Source organism: Budorcas taxicolor, unplaced genomic scaffold, assembly GCF_023091745.1.
Source record: "Budorcas taxicolor isolate Tak-1 unplaced genomic scaffold, Takin1.1 scaffold359, whole genome shotgun sequence".
NCBI classification, from domain to species: domain Eukaryota; kingdom Metazoa; phylum Chordata; class Mammalia; order Artiodactyla; family Bovidae; genus Budorcas; species Budorcas taxicolor.
In genome coordinates, this window is record NW_026292179.1 from 113,047 (window position 1) to 120,278 (window position 7,232).

Consider the following 7,232-nt stretch of genomic DNA (forward strand, 5'->3'; position numbering starts at 1 on the left):
AGAATTAATCATGCAAAAACATATTTTAGAGGGAGATTTATGCTGAGCAGACATTTTTTTCCCCTCAAAATGTAGAGATGAGGAAAGACAGAGAGTGAGAGTACTATACCCTAAATAATTAAACATGAAGATAAAATGGCAGGTTAGAAAAGAAAAAGACACATGTAAATACTTAAATTTCATTAAAATACAGTATTTTATCCACGGTGTTAACAGTAATGTGAAACCTACAAATTCTGGTAATCATAAAGAGGCTTAGAGTTTGTCAGAAGAGGTTATCAGTTAGTAACATTTCTTCTAGTACATTTTTGTAAATGCCTAGTCACAATCAATTTTGCTTATTTCATATCTAAAAGCTGTTTTGTCCATATTTCTCGTCTCTGCAATAAGGCTTATTTTTCTCTTGTGACTTCATGACTTCATGATCCTCTAACTTGGCCTTGGTAAATTACGTTCCAAAGAATTCCAATATTGAATTAGGAATTTCTCTGTTCTCCACCCACTGTATTTCTGGCAGCAAGGAGCTATTTGTTCATGAGCTAAAATAGAAGGTAATGCACCACTGTTGTAAAGGATGATCCATGACCAGACTGTTCTGATCTTTCATGGTACTGTCTGCTGACCTACTTGGCAAGTTGGATTCAGTCTTCTTGTTCATGCATAACTGAGGTCACTTAAACATTAAAAGATATGAACTCCTCTTCCTCTCATCCTTTGACCTAGTTTCAGCCTCTTGTTTAAACTCATGCGTCCAGAACTGTGGTGGATGTGTGAGTATTTACATATGTGTAACTGTGTATGTGTGTGTGCATGTGCTTACCCAAAGTGATGTGCATTTGAAGTGGTGATCTCTTGAAAAAATGAGGGCAAGTTCTATGTTTAGTATATCCATATTCAATAAGGGTAAGGACATATGTAAATGGGAAGCATCAAGTTAAAATAGAATTCAATTAAGTGTGCATTGATTCTTAATATGTAATTATCATTTATATACCTCCTTTCAATGCCTTGAATGCCTCACTTCTTTTCTTAAATATGTATAAGAATGTATGGCAAAACCAATACAATATTAGCCTCCAATTAAAATAAATAAATTTATATTAAAAATAAATAAATATGCATAAGAATACCTCAGGTACACATAGTTAAATGAATACTAAATGTGTTGGATCAAGGAGAGGCAGAATGTTTACAAGAATAAGTGGTACAAGACCCTGAAATATGGTATGAATACAATGTCAAAATGACTATTGGAAGTTAGAAGAAAATAATGTTCTGTGTGCTAAGTTGCTTCAGTTGTGTCCAACTGAGCAATCCTGTGGACTATAGCCCACCAGACTCCTCTGTCCATCGGATTTTCCAGGCAAGAATACGGGAGTGGATTGCCATGCCCCACTCCAGGTGATCTTCCCTACCCAGAGATCAAACCTGGGCTCCTTCCTTGCAGGCAGTTTCTTTACCAGCTGAGCCACCAGAGAAGTCCCAGAAGAAAATAATGGCCCCCACCTAAGTGAAGTAGAAATAACAGAAATACTAAGGCAGAAGATGAAAGAATGCTTAGACAAGTGGGCATGCTACAGTAAATTTATTAAATGAAGCCAGAAAGAACAATAGCTGATGACTCTGTTTACCAAAGTGATTAGCAGTGCTCCGATAAGAGATACCAGTATGTATAAAATAGATAACTAATGAGAACCAACTTTATAGCACAAGGAACTCTACTCAGTGCTCTGTGGTGACCTAACTAGGAAGGAAGTTCTAAGAAGAGGGGTGTTATGTATGTGTATAGCTGATCCCTTTTGCAGTATAGCAGAAACTAACACCACATTGTAAAGCAACTATGCTCTAATAAAAATTAAACAAAGAAAGAAAAGCTCATTGATGGTTACCCTCTCCAGTCCAAAGTAGATGACAGGAGGTGATGCTAAGAATTGGGCTCACTGATAGTAATGGGAATAATAAGATTCCAAAATAAGAGATGCCAGATAACAGCAAGTTTAAAGTCATTATGGTAATGACTATCAATGTCAGTGTGCAACCCCAAAACTATGGAAATGTTTCAAAGGACACAGTGTTCCTGTGGGAAAGATGGGTGATCAGCCAATAAGAGTACTAGCAGCCACTCCAATAAAATATTCCAATCCCTTGTTTAGTTTCCATATCTGAGCCAATTCTCAAATTTGATTAATTAATCCATTGATTAATGGAGAGGCTGAGTCTCCATGAGGAATGACTTTGAACACCAAGGCATGTATAGAGTTATATTTCCTTAATCTTCCAGAGGACTTATGGCTTCTTAACCAGATAACCATAAATTCAGAGCATTCATGAAAATATGAACACCCGGACATTTTGAACCTTGTGGAAGAATTTACACTGATATTAACACTTGAGGGTCTGAACCATATTACAGTCCTATGGTTAAAGTTGGTGCATGTGAGGACCTGATAGGAAGTGGAATTCTAGCCCAAGTGCAGCTGACATTGTGTCCACTGGGTCTGCAGACATCCCAGAATCTTTTCTTCTGGTTCTTGGACACATAATTGGAATGGACATATTTGGTTATTAAAGGAACCCCATGATGGTTTTTTAACCTTTGGGATCAGGGCTGTTGAAATGGGGAAAGTAAAGTGGAAACCCTTAAATCTATCTCCTAGCCTGGACAAGATGATACATCAAAAACTATGGGTGTGGGCATGAAGGTGAAGATCTTTCCATTTCAAGTTAATATTCACCAAAGAAAACCTAACTGTGGGAGAAGCCTAAAAGACACTGCAATGGAACACAGCGAGCTGACAAATGGAGCAGCCTTGATGGTGAAGATGAGGGCAGTGCATGCAGAGACCCACCAACATGGTCTTCAACAACCCACATCTGATCTAGCTCTAGCGTAGTATCAATCTACCATCAATGGAGACCAACACAGAGCTTCTGCCACATCTGTCAAGGAGATCAGCTAGTTATCTGGTTTCAAGATGAGTATATTGGATCCCTTTCATCAGAAAAAGGTAGAAGTTCATTTTTTTTTTAATTTTTATTTTTACTTTATTTTACTTTACAATACTATATTGGTTTTGCCATACATTGACATGAATCCACCACGGGTGTACATGCGTTCCCAAGCATGAACCCCCCTCCCACCTCCCTCCCCATAACATCTCTCTGGGTCATCACCGTGCACCAGCCCCAAGCATGCTGTATCCTGCGTCAGACATAGACTGGCGATTCGTTTCTTACATGATAGTATACATGTTACAATGCCATTCTCCCAAATCATCCCACCCTCTCCCTCTCCCTCTGAGTCCAAAAGTCCGTTATACACATCTGTGTCTTTTTTGCTGTCTTGCGTACAGGGTCGTCATTGCCATCTTTCTAAATTCCATATATATGTGTTAGTATACTGTATTGGTGTTTTTCTTTCTGGCTTACTTCACTCTGTATAATCGGTTCCAGTTTCATCCATCTCATCAGAACTGATTCAAATGTATTCTTTCTAACGGCTGAGTAATACTCCACTGTGTACCACGGCTTTCTTATCCATTCATCTGCTGATGGACATCTAGGTTGTTTCCATGTCCTGGCTATTATAAACAGTGCTGCGATGAACATTGGGGTACATGTGTCTCTTTCAATTCTGGTTTCCTCGGTGTGTATGCCCAGCAGTGGGATTGCTGGGTCATAAGGTAGTTCTATTTGCAATTTTTTAAGGAATCTCCACACTGTTCTCCAAAGTGGCTGTACTAGTTTGCATTCCCACCAACAGTGTAGGAGGGTTCCCTTTTCTCCACACCCTCTCCAGCATTTATTGCTTGCAGACTTTTGGATCGCAGACATTCTGACTGGTGTGAAGTGGTAGAAGTTCATTTTGACTGAGGTAGATACATGTTTAAGTTATAGGCCTGCATTCACTGCTCTCTTGGCCAGTATCACTATCCAAAAACATAGATTTTCTGATATACCACGTAGACTGGTTAGTTAGTGTTAGTTGCTCAGTTGTATCTGACTCTTTGTGACTCCATGGACTGTAGCCCACCAGGCACCTCTGTCTGTGGGATTCTCCAGGAAAGAATACTGGAGTAGGTTGCCATTTCCTTCTCCAGAGGATCTTCCTGACCCAGGAATCGAACCTGAGTCTCTTGCATTTCAGGCAGATACTTTACCATCTGAGACATCTGAGAATACTGACAATATAATTTCAGAAAGAGGAAACTAAACCAAAAGAGATATAGAAGTGAGCATATGACTCATGACATTCCTTCTCACCTGGATTCTGCCAACATAATTGAGTAATACAGATGAAGAACCAACTTGAAGATGGTAACCCACAAAGGTGATATGTTATCCTCTTGGATGTGGTTTACATCATAAATCAGTAATCTATTTTATGGTACTAGGCCTCCATTAAGTAAAATATGTAGTTCCCATATCAAGGAGGTAAGAGTGGTCCATTTACCCTCACTATCATTGATGCACTTGAAGAATTTGTGCTTTAATCTCCATTTTCTGGATGTCCTCTTCTTAGAGGAGGGACACCTCCATCAGAGAATACAGTAAGAGTCTCATAGAACCTTATGCTGTGGTTATTTATAAGTCATTTGGGTTCTTTGTGCTAAGAGATTAACAGAAAAGAAAAAGAAACCATTGTATGGGTAGTTTATCCTAGTTACCAGAAGGATACTGGGCTACCATTACAAAATGGTTATATGGAGGAAATGCTTGACATCTGTCTGACCGACTGGAATAACAGTACTCTGTTGCCCAATTTAATGGTAAATGGACAAAAGCATCAGCCAGAGCTATTTATGGCAGGAAGATCATGGTGACCAGCACATCAGATCACATATGAATGACAGTCTGAATCACTACAAGGTAAGTCACCTAGACAGGCAGAGGTGCTAGAAGAAGTTTAGGGTGCAGCAAGAATGGATAATAAGCCATAGAATGAGTATTGGTTGCAGTCCCAAGATGAACTTCTTTGTGAACACTAAATTTTTTTTAATTCTTCTGAGTTTCAACAGGAAAAAAAAAAGATAAACCAGAATATTATAGGAGATATTTTCATATGAAATGAACTTATTGTTGATACAAGTGAATCTGAGCAGTGCGAGAGGTTTATCTTAAGGAACACTATAAGTGATCCAAAATCCCTTTCAGGGTTAAGGCACTCACTCCGCTAACTCTTCAAGGATGGACTTCAGCTGAAAGGAGCTGCCAAACCCAAGATTAATTCTACTTTGAAGGTTGGGGTACAAAAACTAAGTTCCTTACTTCAATTTTGAAGGGCCAGCTCAGCTCCAGAGTTCCCCATGTGTTTGTCTGAGGGCTTTGTTTTAACTGAAACACCATTTATTTTTTTCTGTTTTCCCGAATGTGCATATAGTCCCTTACATGTTTATTCCTGAGAATATATATACCTAAGAAATCCCCCTGCATGCAAATTTCTGTTTCGTAAAGAAAATGACTTATAATGCAAGGTCATAAAGACTATAAGTGACAAAGTGAATCAGAAGTCAGACTTCCAGACTGCCAATGCAGCGCTCGTTCGTCTGCATCTCATCGCTAGATCCTCTCAATAAGTTTTTATTTAATTTATGCAAGTATTTAGTTACATATAAGTTATTTGTTTATACAGCTGTGTCCCGACTAGGATAAAACGTTTTGAGGACAAGAGAATGTATCATGTGTGCATTTATTTCCTAAATTGAGCAAATCTAGTGTCTCATTTTAACCACTCCATTAACTTTGTATTGGTTCAGTGAATAACTTAAATAGTTACTTTGATAGATGAACATTTTCCAGTTTATTTGAAAATTATGTTTATAATAAATCATATTCAAATATCTTCTTTACAGGAATTTCAATATATTGAGTGGGTTGTTAAAAATGTAATGTTGAATGGATCTCAATCCAGGATGTAAGCATTCGTGAGATAACAAAACAACAACAACAACAACAACAAAAGAGCCTGATCGTGTGTATCCTGCCTTTTTTGTAGGATTTTAAAATTTTATACATGTGACTAGGTTATGATTTATTAAGCACATAATGTCTATCAGCTTTTAGAAAATAGCTCCAGAATTCATTCTCTCCCTTCTGCCTTTCTTTCATCTGTGAAGCTGAACAAGCTCATACCAATTAGGACAGTGGGAGGATGAGAGAGAGAGCGGTAGAGAATAAGAATTCATACCCAATTATAGATATTCCCACAGAATTAAATAAGTTCAACAAAAACATTGCACATAATAAATACTTCAACTACAGGTTTTCACCAACACAGTATTCTTTTGATTGTCAAATAAAATCTTATTTTTGTTTCTTCTGGGGAAAAAATAATACAATATTGTCCTTTCTGGCTTTCCTTTCTATTGCTACTGCCAATGCTAGGATATTCACATAACCCCTTATTTCACTTCCTCCTTATTGCCTCCTATGTTTATTGATATCTTTATTTTCCTAAAATATAGTTATGAATGGATAATGCTTTTTCCCAAAAGCCTGCATGAACCCTTATTTTCTAAAAGATATTTCCTAAACCCCATAAAATGTTTCTGGATAAATAGAAAGTTCTCTACATATTTTTGCCACCTAATTTCTCAGCTTTGTATACCATCACTCTACTTCATGCACCATAAATTCCTTCCTGAATGATTTTCTTCTCATTATTTCCTTTCCTGTCAAATGATCTTCTAGCTTCCATTAGTCAAATGCCACTTCATCAATCCTCAGTCCTTATTCATACTCTTGCAATAACTGTCTGTCTTAATACGGAATTAAACTCTTTCTATATTCAGTCTCATCACTATTGTCTTAGGTAATGTACTGTTTAAAAACACGTATATTATGCTTATTTGTTTTGTCTTATCTCTCATACTCATTGCTTTTGCTTTTCCCTCAAAGCATAGACTAGGATAGAGTGGCTAGTAAGTGATTTCTGCTAGGTGAATGAGTTGCAGATGAATGCTGACAATATAATGCCTGAATAACCAGCCATGGAACTAACTTGTCTCCCTTAAGACATAAGTGTCAAGTGTATTTAGTGACACTTAGATGGTAAACTGTATAAATAATGGGAAGACAGTTTACAAATAGAAGAGTTTTCAACAGAAATTGAAAGGAAGGAAATTCCAGAGAGAGGAAAGATATTGACACAGAAGTGAATTTATTCCACTTGCCAAAATTTCATACCCAAGTTCTATGATAAAAGCAAGAAATTAGAACATAACATATGTCAC